The sequence below is a fragment of the Bombyx mori genome, chromosome 13 (genome assembly GCF_030269925.1).
Source record: "Bombyx mori chromosome 13, ASM3026992v2".
Taxonomy (NCBI): domain Eukaryota; kingdom Metazoa; phylum Arthropoda; class Insecta; order Lepidoptera; family Bombycidae; genus Bombyx; species Bombyx mori.
The window spans coordinates 10,479,522-10,497,935 of record NC_085119.1 but is presented as its reverse complement, the minus strand read 5'-3'; the positions used below and the strand labels follow the sequence as shown (position 1 = coordinate 10,497,935).

Sequence of the window (18,414 nt, the reverse complement as noted above, 5' to 3'; positions counted from 1 at the left end):
ATGGTCATACTTCCGGAGACCAAAAAATGAAGCGGATACACAAATTCTGCAGACGTTCGAGTTTATCTAAAAGCAATTCAGAAGCATCTAGAAAACAGATATCAGCATAATCGAGAAGAGGAATTAAAAGCGTTTGGGCAAGATAAATTTTAGTGCGAAGAGGCAAGAATTTTTGAAGGCGTTTCAGAGACTGAAAGGAGTAAACTGTTTTTCTGCTTACTTCGGAAACGTGATTAATCCACGAGAGGTGACTGTCGATGTATAAACCTAGATTTTTGACACATTTCGAATACGCTATCGGAACGTTGTCGTAGAGGATGGGCGCTAACGAGCTGTAATCGAGAAGGCCGCACATATACCTACCACCAACAATGAGAGCTTGCGATTTCGAAGGATTCACCAAAAGACCAAAGGACTTGGCCCAGTTGTAAATCGCAGAGAGATCCACGTTGATTGCCGAAATAGCAGCCCCAACGTCAGCAACCCTCGTATGACGATATAGCTGCAAGTCGTCTGCATAGAGATGGAAGTGTGAAGATAAAGATTGAGAAATTGTGTTTATAAACACAGAGAAGAGGAGAGGAGAAAGTACGCCACCCTGTGGAACACCCGCAGTGAGGTCACACCACTCAGAGAAAGACTCTTCATAGCGAACCGACTGCGAGCGTCCACGGAGGTAAGAATTAAACCACTGAATTACCGAAGACGAGACATTAAGAGAGGATAGGATACCGAGAAGAATGTCAAAATCAACTGAATTAAAAGCATTGCTAAAGTCCAGTAAAACCAAAATAGTAATTTTAAATAGTAAGTTATGATATAGATCCTTAATATTTCTAGTCCTAACAATCAGAATGAGCCCCGTGATCTCACCTAACCGTCCGTGCGTCCCTTAAGCTATCAACGATTAAGTTAGAGTCGTCGTGGCCCAAAGGATAAGACGTCCGGTGCATTCGTGTTGAGCGATGTTCGAATCTCATGGATGACGAGCGGATGGACGAGCTCACAGCCAACCTGGTGTTAAGTGGTTGCTGGAGCCCATAGACATCTACAACGTAAATGCGCCACCCACCTTGAGATATAAGTTCTAAGGTCTCAAGTATAGTTACAACGGCCGCCTCGCCCTTCAAACCGAAACGCATTACTGCTTCACGGCTGAAATAGACAAGGTGGTGGTACCTACCCGCGCGGACTCACACATAAGAGGTCCACCAGTAAATATGGGACAAATTCATCGTAGATTGTAAGAATAGATAAGTAACAGCGTAACAGCTGAAATTGAGCATATTATTATAAATAAGAGTAGTTGATAAGTTTGATTAAATAAGTGAAAAAATATGGCAGTATAGACGTACCGTCCAATCGGTAACCATTCCGGTTCAGCCTGCAATATTGTATCATAATTATTAATTATTCTTAATAATTACTATGCTTAACAATTTCTATACTGCGAGTCACTCAACGGCGTTGCCTTGCCCAATGACCTATCGTAACGAGCGTCTGGATTAGTTAATCAGATAATAATGAACTGGCAACTACCGCTTTTCTTTGTTCATTCCACTTCCACTTTCTATCAAGTGGTCAAATAAAATGTAATATATACATATACATGTATATATATTTAGTTCTTTTCGGAAGAAGATTTTACCATCCTTTTCTAGTCTTGAGTCTTATGACATTTTCGATTGATTTCAAAATTACTTTAGCTATATTCCTGCCCTTAATCAGTCTGAATACTTCAATCACTGAGTTTCAAACATTTGTTTTTTTTTTTAAATTCCGTCACACAAGCTACACAACCTCAAACTGTCTTGCTCTAACTAAGACATACGTACTACATCTATATATTAATACGTGAAGCAAAAACTTTGTAGCCCTTTTTACGAAAATTGCGCGGACGGAGGAGTATGAAATTTTCCAGACTTATAGAGAATATAGAGAAGAAGTGCACAATGCTAATATTTTTTTTAAATAATGCATAAAAGATACATTAAATCAATAAAGAAAACATTACACACACTACATACCGTGTATTTGACGCACACACGCATGCATACTATTTATTGTCAAACTTTTGTTCTTGACGTCTGTTGTCAAATTGAGAATAGAATATGGTTTGTCTTTGTTAATATTTTTTATAGTGTAGTCTTGGCGAAATTTGTGATTATAGAAATATGTATAAAATACAATCATAATAGTGTACAAACTTACAATTACAATTAATTATAATCGAATTTCGACTACTGCGGGACCTCTAGTAATAATAATAATTGCTATCATCTAAATATTTTACGTTTTTCAATTGTGAATTAAAAAAACAAAGAAGAGATGCACTTTTTATGACTTTAGAACGATGGCTCATTTATTGAAATTAAAAACATAATGATTTCAATGTATGTTATCAAGACTGGATTTAAGAGAGCTCATAGAACTCACAACGTGAATACCGCCACCCACCATGGCATATGAGACCGAAGTCTCAATTTAATTGTGCTACCCATCAAACCGGAATGCATGGTTGCTGCAGGGCAGATAGTAACAGGATAGTGGAGTTTGCTCGTCCGGGCTCAGAATACGCTCTATCATTGGTGTACTCAACGTCATGTCATCAACTTTATCTAAGTGGATTATTTATAAAAGTATATTGGAGTGTCAAGAGTCTGTATGAATACCGACGAATACAAAGAGCATTTTCTTATTCGACAGCGGAACCCTAAAAAGTCCTGAACACCACAAAAAAGATGTTACTTCCAAATAGAATATGAACATGCTTAGAATGTTAAAACGAATTCATGAAATATTTAAAAGCAAATTCTCAACGCTGGATTCCTTCGTAATTTGGAACGGAAGCGGTAATCTGTCTGGCTGGCGAACGACGTAGTTTTCATTTAATAATTGTATATTTATATTATATTAGCTCTATTATCGGTTGATAATCAAATGTGTGTCAAATCAAAACCGCGTCTGTGTATGCTGTACCTACCAATAAAACCAACAAACATCATCGAAACAAAATAATGAAAAGAATTTCAAGTGTAAAGAATGTTGTTATTCACATACCTAAAAGGAATTCGATAATATTATGATTACGTAATTTATTTTTGTAATAATAATCACGTTTGGTGAATATTATATCAGTGGGCGCAGACAGATTGTGAGGCGCATTGGCGACGGACCGGGGTCGCGGTACGGCGCGCCGGACATACCGCCCGCAATTACTGCCAATTGTGCCAATTGACGACACGGCCACCCTTCCGCTTTCTACTCGCCACTTGGCGTCATCATCCACTAAAACATCTGCCGCTACTTGCTTTGTTAATAAATCTAATACCTATTTCTGTTGCTTTATATTATATCGCAGTTACTCGCTGACTGGTTAAGGTTATGTAATTTACTTATTACATAAATTACTCGTTTATTTCTTTCAAAGGGACTCGTTATGTCAGCTGGCGTGGCTTTGTTTTGTAACCGCGCTTCGATAGGAAATACTATTTTAGTAACTAAATAATACATTTATTCACATTCATTATGAAAAATATGACCATTGTGCTGTCGATTCCGCAGTGAGTATTACGTCAAAACCAAATTTGTACGCGCATAGTAATAACTTTCAATAAATTAATTAAGGTCACACTATAATGAGACCAATTTAGAGTGACGACCACAATCAGATGGGTTGATTTCTTTCGATTATGAGGCTAAAATTACACAATCTAGAAATTTACTTCAATTGTATTGTAAACAAACGTTAACAAATGAAGACAGTATCTTATCCATTATGTGCCTACCTAGTATTACAGGAAAACTTATGAAGTGCATGTGATAATTAAATCCATTGTTTAACTTCAATACCATTTGTGTTATTGATATCACATCATAACTATTGGTTACCTTATTATCAGTATTATGTTTTGATGATGATAAAATTAAAAATCAATGCAATGGATGGTAAGAGATGATATTGTTTCTTGGCTATATGTATGTAGTTATTTTAAAACCATAGTTTTAATATTCCGATAATACATTATGAATATAAATGTTTATGTTATTCGTGATCTGCGAGCTCTGCTATTTAGTTCGATTTAAGTGAAACATTGCAAATAGTTGTTGGCGTTTTATGGAACATTTTTCAGATCAAGGTTCAGCGGTCTTTTAATAAATGCATGTTTTCATGCATTTACTTAAGGTATCTAATACTAATTCGTATACTACATTTGTGTGCACAAATCCGATTAACAACTGTTATTTGCATCCCAAGCAACATAGTATATCTATTTAATTGATAACTTAATTGATAAACATCATTAGGGGAAACCTGGAAAGGATTATGAATCAGATACAACTCATTTTTCATATTTCTTGTTTATAAAGAATTAAAATGGTACGCAGTACAAATTCTAAAATAAAAACTGTTATACATCAAATTAAAAAATACAATACATTAGTATGTAGGTACATAGGTCCTACTCGCTCCGGTGGACCGAATGGTAAACAGTCGACGTCGCCCTAAGCACGTCATTACGGATCCTCCCGATCCATTAACGGTGCTTTTAGGTACCTCAAGCACCGGTCACAGTCCTCGCCGAACCCGTCGCTTGCGACGAAGGGCTCCACGAGTAAATTAACCGATAGACACAGCCCACTGAGTTTCTCGCCGGCTCTTCTCAGTGGGTCGCGTTTCCGATCCGGTGGTAGATTCTGCGAAACACTGCTCTTGCTAGGGCCAGTCTTAGCAACACTCCCGGTTTAGGCCCCGTGAGCTCACCTACTAGCTCGGTGTACTTGCTTCGGCAGTACATATACTAAAATTGGAATGATACAAAGAAGATTAGCATGGCCCCTGCGCAAGGATGACACGCAAAATCGTGAAGCGTTCCACATTTTTCTGTTGGACCTACTGCCCCAGTGGCTGGACTGATGGAGGGTCGCGGTCAACGTGGGGAAGACCGCGGCTATTCTCTTCGGTCCGGTCCGCACAAGAGTCGTCCCAGGACAGCTCAGTCTTCGTGGAGTCAATGTCGAGTTTAGGCCCAGTGTCCGATACCTGGGAGTCAATATCGACCGGAGTTTGAGGATGACCGCCCACGCCAAGTCGACGTTGGCGGCCGCCCGCTACGCGAGGTTTCTCCTCCGGCCGGTGTTGGCCTCCAGGTTGCCGACCAGGACTAGACTCGGCATTTACAAGACGTATGTTCGTTCCCGTATCACGTAGGCAGCTGCGGCCTGGTATCACCTCATCCCGCAGGTCATGCGGGTGAAGTTACAGGCCCAGCAGAATCTGGCTCTTCGCACGATAGTCGGAGCAGGGCGTTACGTCAGTAATGCCGTAATTGCCCGGGATCTGGATGTGGAGTCGCTCGAGGGGTTCATCCGGAGGCTAGCTCGTGATCTTTACGAGCGAGCTGACGGTGGACCCCACGAGCATCTCCACAACTTAGCTCCCTTGCACGCAAGACCACCTGATGGTCGGGCGCTACCAAGGGAGCTACTGGAACCCCCGGCTATGGTAAGATAGTCGGCTTAACCGGAGTGATATGGGAGTGCTCATAATGAGTGCCCCCATGGGACAGAGCTGTCCACACTCTTCATTTCCCCCACACTGTTGGGGTGCCCCCCTATGGGGACCCATTTCTACCCCCCGTTGGGTGGACCACTTTACGTCGGTCCCTCCCCGCGACGGTCTTTCCCTTCTGGGGAGCCCTTAGCGGGTGAGCGCCTAACTAGTGCCGCGGCTCCCCCTCTGACTTGTAGACATGGGGCCGCGGCATGGGGCCGGTGGCGGGCCCCACGGTGCTGATTGTTGTCCCGGCTTTGTATATATTGTAAATAGTTAGTAGTTAATAGTTAGTACAGTAGTTTAGTGTTAGTTAGTTATAGTTAGTAGTTAGGGGAAAAAAAAAAAACAAGCAGAGGACAGCAGCCGGCGCCGGGGAGACTCCTCCACGGGTATCACTCCACCCAGGAAAACAAGCCCATCGTATTATATCTAAGTATTTATTTATTTTGTCGATGTAGTGCGGCCGTGCGCGCTGCGAACAGCGTACCTCTCCCCAGTTCTTCCTGCATCCATACCACCCCTGCCCTATGTGGCAGGGAGCTTCGTTCCGGGCAGTGGGGTTTGCCCCGAGGCCCGTTCCGTGCCCCCGAAAGGGGGTACGACGACCCTTCTTCTCTCTTCTTCTAGCTCGGTGAATCTAGACCTTTTTTTAAAATATATTCTATAGGTTATCCTATAATAGGTATAGGTTATCCTATAGAGTATATTTAAAAAAAAGGTCTCGTTTAAGTATTCAGCATTGTAATTTGTTTTCGTCAGTACTATGTTCAGTCGTGTCACCTACTTCATACATAGTCTACTCGAATATGTGCTCCTAATTCTTAACACTTCTAAATTAAGTATTAATGTAAATGCGTCGTAGTTAGTGAATGCATGAACATCGATTCGATTCATCGATACGAACGTTTCCATTTATTTAAAAATCTATATTTTTTCTATTATGGCAAGAAGTCATAAACTTTTTTTGCCACAGTAAGATGATCATACAGCTCATTCCACCGAAACTGGTCGTCGCTACGATTATTATTTTGAGAGGTTAATAATATATTAATTAACCAGTATGAAATTGGTATTGTCTGATTGCTATGAAATATCCTTGGAATAACAAGCTTTAAGAAAAATTTGAACGGTAAGCAACTTCTTGGCTGTGGTGACCTCGGTATTGCTTGCTGGTGCTCATGAGCAACTATAACTAATACATCTCTACACATACAAGGCCAACTGTAATTTGCTATCGATGGCAAAAGACAGTTATAATTAGTTCCACAGTTATAATTTGCACAATATAGAGACGATCCGAATAAGAAGTTGTATTTTTATGATTTCTTGAAATATTTTTTAATATTATTCGAAATTTTGCATTTTTTCCAATTTTATTGCTAGATAAAGTGCCAGTATCAACTTTAGAGAAAGTATGTATAAACTTAAAATAACATTTGTGACGATTCCCGTTTATATAAAAAACATTTATATGGATAGTTTAAAAATCAAGAAATTTCTTTAAATACATAGTTTTAAAGTAAATTTATAGGTTTGTTATTTTCTTATTAGCAGCCATTATTTCCCTTGTGCATATCACACGTTCGGTTGTTTTTATTGAACATTTAGAACATGAACATGGTCGCGGTCCAGCTGGTATTAAATGGTTGCCAGAACTCAGAGACATCACGACGTGAAAACAACCACCCTCTTTGAGACATGAGTTCGAAGTCTTAATCGTATTGTACAAGCTTGGCACTAGACAAAATTGTAATATCCACTATTGCGGGCTTACGATACACCCTACCACCGGTAATTACGGAAATTTATATGGACTTTATCATTTAAATTGTTCAATATATTTTCTTTCTTTTAATCTTTTATGAAACAATTAATACCGGTCCACGAGATTTGAACACAGGCAGCGGTGCGACCAAGACTTCTACAAGTTGTGTGAATAGTGTGTAATATTCCAGATCAATCCAAAGTGCACAATTTCTGGCAGTCTGAGTAATTACTGTTTATTATGTATGAACTAGACTGTTCTTACAAAACGAAAACTTGAGTTATTTCTTTGTGCCTCTTGTTGCGTGTCGCAAAAATATTCATTCTTTTCCACACCAGCTCATCCAGATAGATAGTCGCTGATGTTGACAATGTTCTTAGAAAGTTTTTTTTTCCTTCTTAGGCTGGTATCCTTTAGACTCTAAAGTTTAGAGGCTATTCTGCTCTTACTAGGAGCAGAATCTACCACCGAATCGGAAACGCGACCCACTGAGAAGATCCAGCGAGAAACACGGTGGGCTGTGTCTGTGGGAGAAAGTTTTTAAATAACCTTTGTGCTTAGTAGTTTCTTTGATAGGGCCCAAGTAAAATTCAATCAAAATCGATTGGTACAGCCAATCATGGAATAGGACCACAATTGATTCAAGACCTACCGCTTCCATGATCGAGTCTTTCCTTGCCATCTACATGACATAATTACATTTGTATTTGATGATATTCAAGAGTTGATCGTGAACTGGTTGTTTCGTTATTTAGCTTCACAAGCGTACACTTCGCCTCAACCATTCGAACCTTAACTAAAACTGCAATTTGTTTTATTTCGTAGTTTTATTTTGTTGTTAACTAACCATGAATGACGAAGACCCATTTCAGCTGTTAAGCTGTTATCGGGGCCCATAAACACCATTAGGCAATGTATAATTTTTTCGTGGCAGAAGATCAGTGTCCACCCGTGCGGACTTGTAAAAAAAAATTCACGTAATCAATAAAATGTTATGACGTCATAGTAAATGCGCTCATTTCCAGAACAATCGGCTGTGGACATGATACTACTTATCATCTAAACAATGACGTTATATTCCAGAAACTGAGGAAAACTTAGTTTGATTGTATACTACAATCGAAATAGCGACCTAACATAAGAAAAACTGTTAAATCAAACTAAAATATTATAAATATATGAGTATGATAATTTCATTACGATTTAACGACGGTTTGGAACTAATAAAATTAAAACTTTAGTTTCTCGGCTATTTAGAAATCATCTAAAATTCAAATTTACCAATTTATTTTTAGTAATAATCATTATACTACCCAAATTGATTTTTAACCAATATGTTTTTTTTTACTTTTCAAATTACCTATAATTGATTATACCTATTAGACTACTTGATTGTTTGTGCCCATTCAATTTGAATGAATGATCGATCGACACATCGTTGTTGCAAAACTGAACTATAAAATAATATCTCATATGAGTAAACATATAATATAGTAGGTACCTATTGCTATAAGTTATCAGCATTATCACATTGCATGTTGACTCACAGGAAAACACATTTTTGCAAGCCGATAAAACCATTTCTATAATATCTTTAACTTTGTTATAGGGTAATTATATTATTATATCATAAAAACAACAATGTTTTATTTAACCACTAAATCAAAATCTAGTTGAATGAAAAAAAACTGTGGAAAGGAAGCATTTAGTTGCTTAATATTTAAATCACAGTTAAGTGTTCGTATCCAGTTCATTACAATATTTTGTTTTCACAGACATCCTATAGCATACCTATCAAATTAAAATGAAACATAAAACCATTAATTGCAATTAAGCCTTGCCTTGCAAGGCACGAACTTAGTAAGTTTCGATTGAGTTATCTATTTCTATAATTAAAATCGAATACCTTCAATTACATGTCTCACGATCGTTATTTTTTAGTCCAGCTTAGAGATCTCATTGTTTTACTTTCGTCGAGTAAATGAGAGTGACATTATGTCGCGTGCTTCGCAGTCGACGCCCCTGGGTTTCTAAGCGCAGCATGCGTGACCAATTGGTATCATGTGTCTTCAATTTAGTTTTAAGTATGTGTGCACTGTGTATCTCAATTGAAATCGTACTATAGTTATAAACATATGTGTTAACCTAAGTTAAATTTATTTAGCTAGTCTTTGAACACTTCAATGCTTCCTATATGTTTTTAGAATGTTTGTGACAGTTTTAGAGTGAATTTTATTAATGTAAATAAAGCCATCCCAAAGTCGTGATAGCGAAACAGGATGTTTTGCAAAAAAGAACTAGTTATTAAATTTTTCAGAAAACAACGATTATTTTAATATAAGGACCAGGAAAAGCCACTGTACGAGCCTTCGATTAAAATCCTGTTTATGTCCTTCAGAATGAGGAAGCGCATTTTTAATGCAGGAGCGGTCAAACTAGTGTTTTTAAGTCTGAATAACAGAATCAACGGACAATTAATCGTGTGAACATCGATATCCGGCTGCGAATCCATTCATTTTCCTTAGACTCTTAGTTTTTCTCGCATTACGTGACGCAATCGCGGATGTTCTCACTGAGACCATCCATTGTACTGACATAATACGTAATTACGTTTGCTCATTATCTGACCAAATAAGCGGACGTGTTTTCTTCAGAACAACACAATTTAAGTAAAATTAAAACCAAATCAATTTATTATATTGATTTAAGAAATAATAACCTTACGTAAGTTATTAATAAATAATATGTATATACTTCTATGTGGATATATACTTAGAAGTAGGTGAACCTAAGAATGAACGTGGGACCCGAGTAATCAAAAATAAAATTACATATAGGAGCAAACGTTGCTATCTACATAAAATTTATTTAATAATATAATTAAATAACATGTCGACTTTAATTCTGTGATACGAAAATATTTAAAGGAACGGAAAGTATTTGTATCAATTTAGAAGCACTTTAGTTTTCTTTCAAGTAATGCACAAGACAATAAATAATCTTTTGCTTTTCATGACCTACAACGCTCTCAGATTTAAGCTTGGAGCTACTTAAAAACTCACCTCTTCTGCGTCGAAGATCACTCTTTATTTCCTGGTAGAATCAGCAAATGAAAATTATTTAAAAAGGATAAAAATGAAATAGTGTCATCATTAAAATAGCCATACCCAATCATGGAAAGTCGATACAGTCGTTACACTTTATTGTACTTAAGCTGTTCAAACAAAGTAAGTATCGATAAAGAAGTGCGTCACAATCAGAAATTTTACAGAACCTTCTAGTTCAAATATCGTGGGTACGGTTTTGTTATAATCATTCAAATAAGATTTCATTAATTAAGATCAAGTGTTTTTTTTTTTTGTAACAGATTCACGAAAACTAATTTAATACGTAAAAATATAAAATAGCGCTATGAACGATGTGGTGAAAAAATTTAATATCAAATAGAAAAGGTGTTATATAGAGCTAACTATATACATATTTAACGTTATCAAGGTGCCCCACTTGATATTAGAAAATCACAGTCCCGTTTTTCAGTAAATTAATGCAATTCCAATTAATTATGTAATTTTCCGTAATTTCCATAGATAAAAATGTACCAAAAAAACAACAAAAGGTTCTTATAGCTCCTAAAGGCCTCAATCGTTCGTCGGTAAACGGTAGAAAGTCGGGACCTTGGCATTAGCCTTGCGCGTGGAAAACGATTGACGATGCGGAAGTGCTGGCGCATTGTTTTAACGTAGTTTACGTAGATCCACGTACCGCCGGGGGCAGAAATGAGGCCGCGGGCGGGGCGACGGAAACCAATGCAGAAACAGGTCTAATGACTTGTACATTTGACTTAATGACACGTTTCAAAGATAGATGTCGTTAGGCAGGCTTCTCTCGGTTGCTGTTGCTACTCACTAGCTGTACGTAATAGATAAATAAACTGGTTACGCAAGATCTGCATGACTACCTATAACCGTAATGCTTTGAAGTAGGTAATACAATCTTCTGATATATAAACATTTAAAAATGAACATTTATAGGTTCTGCGATGTTAATTTGTTCCCGTTCTATGTTCAATAGGTAGTTTTGTAGGCTTTTAATAAAATAACACGGGTGTAACCAGTAGATAGTATAGGAGTACGCAAATCGTTGCAAAAAATATATTATCTTCTATCTTTTTCTTATATATATATAAAAATAAATTGCTGTTCGTTAGTCTCACTAAAAAGGCCTAGGGGTAGAGGTCCCAAACGATGGTCAGACCAAATAGCGGAGGAACTGGGGATACCTATCAGCGAAGCACTCCACCGGGCTGCAGGGCGGGATCGATGGAGACAGTTGGTTGACGAAATCGGACGAAGTCACGATCCTCAGCAGTGAGAAACCGATCGAAGAGAGAGAGAGAGTCTCGCTAAAACTCGAGAGCGGCTGGACCGATTTGGCTAATTTTGGTCTTGAATTATTTGTGGAAGTCCAGAGAAGGTTTAAATGGTAGATAAATATGAAAATGCTGCTATGGAATTAAATAAAAATAACAATAGTGTTTTCCCTTTGATGTGTCCTCCGTCGGACGGATTCCTTTTGTTTGTTTTAAGTTTATTTTATACAAAAGTTTAGGTCTTTTATTTATCGATCGAGGTACTACGAAGTCTGCTGGGTCAGCAAGTTTCAAATAAATAGGTTATGAAATAGAAAAAAAAGTTAAGTTATGAAAGAAAGGTTAAGTTATGAAACACAAAAGCATGTCGGTGTGATTTCTACATATCTTATGAACTTAGATGGATGAACTTACACCAACTCTGATGTTAAGCAGCTACCGGAGAATGTACACCATAACGTAAAAAAGAAATAAGGACGAAGTTTCCATTTGAACCAATTTCATTGGAATAATACCCCTATTATTCTTTGAACCGGAAAACATACTAACTGCTTTGTAGCAGAAATTCTTTAGTCACAGCTTTTTACCTACTTTTTTATTTGATTATATTGACACGATTACGATTTCAAAAACTGGTAAACTAAGCTGTTAAATTTTCATGCTAATTTTAATGATTAAAAGTGAATTTAAAAATATGTAGTTTAAAACTTTAAAAAACTCGCTTCCATAGCAAGCTGAATTTTAATTAAAATAAGCATTTTTATTATCCCGAGACGATTGATATGAACATTGTCAATAAATTGAATTTTGAAAGACAAAGTTATCTGTGGTTTACGCAGGTCCGGCACTCTCTGAAGCGAGGAGCGTTATGTTACAGTGACCGCAGGGCAGAAATAAGAAAATAGAGTTTCTCAATCGTGCGCATCCTGCGGACCCGTCTCTCCTAGGGTTAACAATCTTTAATAACACAAAACAAAAAAAAAACAAAAGATCGGTAGATATTTGTAACGCTACACTATAAGCAGAGATCATTTCCCATCGGCACACCTGATGTTAATAGGTGAACGTCGTCACCTGTCTTGATAATGTAAGATTAACTTTGGTGATAATGTAATAATAGCTGCCCTACCATACCTCCGTAGAGACCCAGAGGCCCAAAAGAGCCATTAGATTATCATAATCGAAATGCTAAAAATAATTACGTATTATTTTAGATACAAATAACTTCAAGCTTAGTTTACAACGACAATTAACTCCTATCTATTGAAAATTATTTCCTTTCTTCTTTCTTACCCTTCCTTTAAGCTAAAAAAGAACTCTGATAAACTAAAATAGGTAACATGGTGAGTTCAACCCTATGCTCAACTTCGTGCCTATACTAAGGCAGGAAGCCGCAGGACATCCGACACGTACAGGAAGCAAAACCAGTTCTTAAAGGCTTTTGTCCCTCGTACCTCCCGTCCGCACCCCGGCGCAGTCGTCCGACCGCATTCCTCAAGCCCCTCGAGCCTTCGTGCGTGAGCGCACCCTTTCTCAGCTATCTTTTTTTTTTCCAACAAATCAGATTTTCTTGCTTTCCTAAAGCACTGAGTGATCGGTTTACCATTGTTATTTGACAATGGTGAAATCGTTTTTAGCTGTATTTTTGTGGATGACTGACGATGCGGCAGTGCCAGCGCATTGTTCTAACAAATACATATGTTCAATAATTAAAGCAAAAAAAAAAGTATTTAACGCAGCTAAGTCTCAGTTCAGTATAACTTTGTAAATCAGAGGTTTTAAATTTGCTGAAGATTTTATTTATTTATTATTGCTTACGTGAGTGGACGAAGTCACGGCCCAGCTGGTGTTAAGTAACTGGAGCCCATAGACGACGTAAATACCGCCATCCACCTTCAGACATCAGAGTTCTAAGTCTCAGGTTTATAGTACAACAGAAATGCCAACAACAATTGTACAAAGCTTCTAATCAAGCAGACAAACAAACACGCAACCCGACATCATGGATACAAAAACATTCGTTTTGTATATTAAAATAAAATCAAAAATTTCTTAAATAGAGACCTATTTTAAATTTACATAAATTTAATTGGGATGTGTTTTTTCTCATAATAACAAAACCAAATAGACATTATGTCTCACACTTACACACGCCTCTATTTTATATATAGCACCAAATTCTGTCGACAAGTTTATGATTAACTGTTCTGAATGTCTCCGTGGAGCAGAAAAACGTCGTCACCCAAAATAGCTACTGAATATTTCCGACTCGTGAAAATCGTATGTGTATCTAACTAAAGAAGTAAGGCGCGCGCACAACTTCCGGAGCACCAATAAACATGGCGGCAGTGAGCCAACATGGCGAAGTTTCCGGTCGCGCTGATTCACATATTATGATCGCAAGTGACTCTGGTTTGCTCACTGCATTTTTGAATTGTGATTCAACCTGAAACAAACGTGATTGTCTAGATTTAGAATATGCGTGTCTAAATTTTTATTGGCAATTTTAAAAGCGCTTGTAAATGTGCGATAATGTAACTAACCATAATATTTTTACAGTGGAATGCTGACGCTGGAAAGTCTAGGCAGACTTCATGACGGTTTTGTTTACTGAGATATTTTCTAAAAACGTATACCTACATTATTGTAAAAACAATATCGTTAGTATGTGTCTTAGGTAAACTTTAAACAAGCTATCTCTATGATTAATACGGCAATCAAATTGAACGATTCCATGCTATCATTAAATATATAAATCTTGTTACATTAACCATTTTTTTTGCTTTCGGAGTAGCAATATTTCCTCAAAATTTATTACGTAAACAAACTCATGTGGTTATTTATAATGAGTTTGCAAACCGGTTACGTCACCGATGGTTTGAATTATCACATAGGTATTCTGTGCGCGTATTACTATCGAAGTACCGCTTACATTATAATCTCAAGTACATCGTGGCCGCGTCGACACGTCTGCGAATCCGTTAATTCCATTTTGTTTTGTACCAATCATATGGACGTGCGGCCAATGTGTTGAAAAGGGTTACCGTTGCCTACGGATATCGGTAATAAAAGAAAACTCAAAAACTCGAATTAAATTAACCTCCAAAAGATACACTTTGCTTTAATTATATCCATAATAGAGATTAAAATGCAAATTCTTTAGCAGAAAGAAAACTTCATTATCATTCAACAAATGGCAATTCAAAATACGAAATGTAATAACTTTCGACATTGAATAAAGCAGTTTTCGTTAATACAAGTGTTGGTTGGTTGGTATTCATTATTTACTCATGTGAATAAACTAAATTATGAAATGAAACACAAAACCTTCTAATTAAAATGCGAAAAAAAGCTTTTTTTCATAACGTAAGTAAGTAATGTAAGTAAACGTACCTATTACTAATGGGGACGAAGAAATTATACATAAATATTGATTTATTTAGTTTTTTATTTATTCAATTAGTTTATCATCGCGTCAAACCAAAATCTGCTATGTGCAAAAACTATATTTTGAATTAACGAGTAAAAACATTTTCGTATAAAATTTTATATGAAGATATATTTTTAAGAACTATATCAAATGAAAACTATAGATAAATATTAAAGCTCTACACACTCTACTCTAGACACATACCTAATAGTTTTTTTTAAACGGTAGATAGGGCTGGGAAATATAGGAAAAGGTCAAGAAGTGAAAATCTCAAAAATGCACATATCAGATTTTGGTTTGACAACGACGTTATGTTATATACTTTTTAGTGATTGGCTAATTTTTAATGTATTTCATGGACGCCATGCCCACAGTTGAAATGAACCTAATGACACCTCATATGTTGAATTCCATCTAAAGATTTAGAAACGCTGTCAAACGATGCCAAAGAAAAAGACAATCATACCCTCAAAGAACATTTTCCTCATTCGGCAATCTAAAAAAAATTGTACATTTCAAAAATACTCACTTCCACATTCTTATCGAATATATACTTTGACTTCACTCTTATATTCTTATCGAATATAAGAGTGAAGTCAAAGAAGTAATTTGGCAGTAAATAGATGACATTACGTGTAGAGTAGTGGCAAGGTTGTCGCACCTAGTGTCCGTGGCAGTGAACTTAACTTTCTTATAGCAGTCGGAATAGCGCCCGCGCTTCCCTCTCGCGAATCGTAAACCGAGTTATGATCATATTTATTTTGTACTTTATCTTTGGATTTTAAACAAAAAAACCCTTTACATATACATATTTTAAATGCCTAAACTGAAATCAACATATTTAAGATTATTTTCATCCAATTGCTATAAGTAACTATACCTGAAAATATTGTATTGTAAATAAAAGCATAAACGTCGGAATTGCGGGAAGAAGGTTATATAGTTAATTAGAAAATGCATTTTTAAAAAAAGAACATAGCCGCCGAGCAATGGCGACCGCGCGCCAGTAATCACCGTCCGAGAGCCCACTTCCGCGAGTATCATCCCGCTGTACGACCTAGCCTAGGCCAAGACACACACCCGTTACCATCAGCCCGTTACGTGCAGCGCATGACCCGGATCCGCGACCGCTTCACCATAAACGTGCGATGTACAAAAACGCGATCGTCGCATATCGTCTGTGCCACCATGTTTAGACGTAATCAAGCTGATGCGAGACCCCGTTAATCTCTCGTCGCTTGCAAAATGTAATCCTCGAGAAATACGTTCTATACGCAAAATAACCGTTTATTTTCGTTACACATCGAACAACACACCTGTGAACGATTATTTTTAGATTTTTGCTTCTTAGATCGTTGAAATTAATCTACGCAACGATTAGACTTGCAAAATAAACCTACCTAATTAAAAAGGTAAGTAGAGTGCAAGATAGACCGCTATGTCCCCGGGTGACACTTATTAAGCAGGGTGGAAGTGAGCGGTGTCAACGTTGCATGAACACTGTCGCAGTTCGTTGGTCTATTAAATCCGACTTATATATTTTCCGATTGATATATACCGTTTCAGCACTTTTAAAGATTATCGAACAAACATTATAATTTGATAGCACGCTAACTGTTTTGTTTAATATAATTTGATGTTATACACCTTAAGACAATGACGCTCAAATCAATACGATGGTGATGGCTAATAAATAAATTATTAATCGAAGATACACTGAGGCATGTTTAATAATACTTTAGGCGAATATGAAATCTGCATTACTTATATATTCTGAAATACAAAAATAGAAATCTACTCTAAGCTCACGGAATTTTTTAGAATAAACTTGGTCTGTTTTATTTAAACCGGAATGCGATGTACGGAATGTTCACTTTTTCCGTGTTCTATCTAAATTGTACTATTTGCGTACAGACGTCACAAACGTGTAAATAATTAAGTCACGTGCCATATCTAAAACCGTCAAAACGAACACCTACATTATCAGTTATAATGCTCAGAATCTGCAATTGTCGTAATTTTACATTACACGATATCTGCCATGCGATATCTTTATGAATAGGTAGATAATAGTAGATATACGTAATTTCTTTTTAGTCACAACACATTTTATTTTAAAGCGGTAGTATAAAGGCAGAGCTACAAGAGTAGTTTCCGTAAAGATAAGAATAATAAAAAGCAACAAATAAGATATCGTCCCATGCCATGTATGTATTTAGGTAATAAAAAAGAGATTAACTTATTATACTGTTTAGAAAAAGGCGGAAATTCATCTACGTGTGTCAAATAACTGTCAACTAATATAAGAATATAAGCAAAAGACTAAATTGTACTTATGTATGTTACGCAATATATACATATTAGCAATACTAACAATAATATAAGTTAATTACAACATATATTAGCACTTAATGTTTTTTTAATTAATTTTAAATTAAACTATAAAGAATTATAGTAGTAATATTAATTTATTCCATGTAACGGTGATTGATGGATGGATTTATATCAGACATATAGGATATTTCTTTTTTATTTAAGCACACGATGACTATGATTTAAAAATATAAAACAAACAAACATAAATTCTTATTTGAATAGGCAATCTTCTCAATAAACTCGAATCTGGAGATCAAACAAGAGATTTTAATACGTAAGTGCAAAATAAATAATAAAAAAGAATCTTAACATTTCAAAATATACAACAGTTAATTTCATACAGAGTGCAAATATGTTATAAATACTCGTAATATGTTATAGTCCTGATAACCGAACAGCGTGAGCAATGGAAGAGTAAGCATAACAGTTTTGTTGTAGAAAAGCATTACAGTCAAAACCGTTTACTACGACATCGTTTAATACAACATGCCGGTTATAATAACCAAGAACAAAGGTCCCGGCTGAATGCCATATGACCGCCTTATTAAAAATATTGCTTTGTACGACATTGGTAATAACGACATACCTCATAAAACGACCACATTTAACTAATATTTCGGAGAATTAGATTTGTTAGAACGACCGGCTAAGCTGTATTGTAAACAATTTGAATAGGTATCCACATTTGTCTTCAATGGCTATTAAAATCAGGAAAGAAAACAATAGGATTTAGTTTAGTGTAGGGTCTTTTCTAATTCTTAGAAACAAAACACGTGCATGCGGTAGAGTCAAAGCCCGCTTCTTCATATCTCTTCAGTTAGTTTGTTACTTATCTATACAAAAGACGCACCAAAACTTTGTGGAGTTATTCGTGAAACTTTCAAAATGTCGCAAAGAAAAGAAACCAAATCAATATT

General features: G+C 36.5%; 1 non-coding gene across 1 annotated transcript; it reads left to right on the top strand.

Annotated features, from left to right (window-relative positions):
* Nucleotides 1-4,778: 4,778 nt before the first annotated feature.
* LOC119629441 (U6 spliceosomal RNA) lies at nt 4,779-4,885 on the top strand. Its single transcript, XR_005245424.1, has one exon. It is a non-coding gene; the product is annotated as a U6 spliceosomal RNA (small nuclear RNA).
* Nucleotides 4,886-18,414: the final 13,529 nt, after the last annotated feature.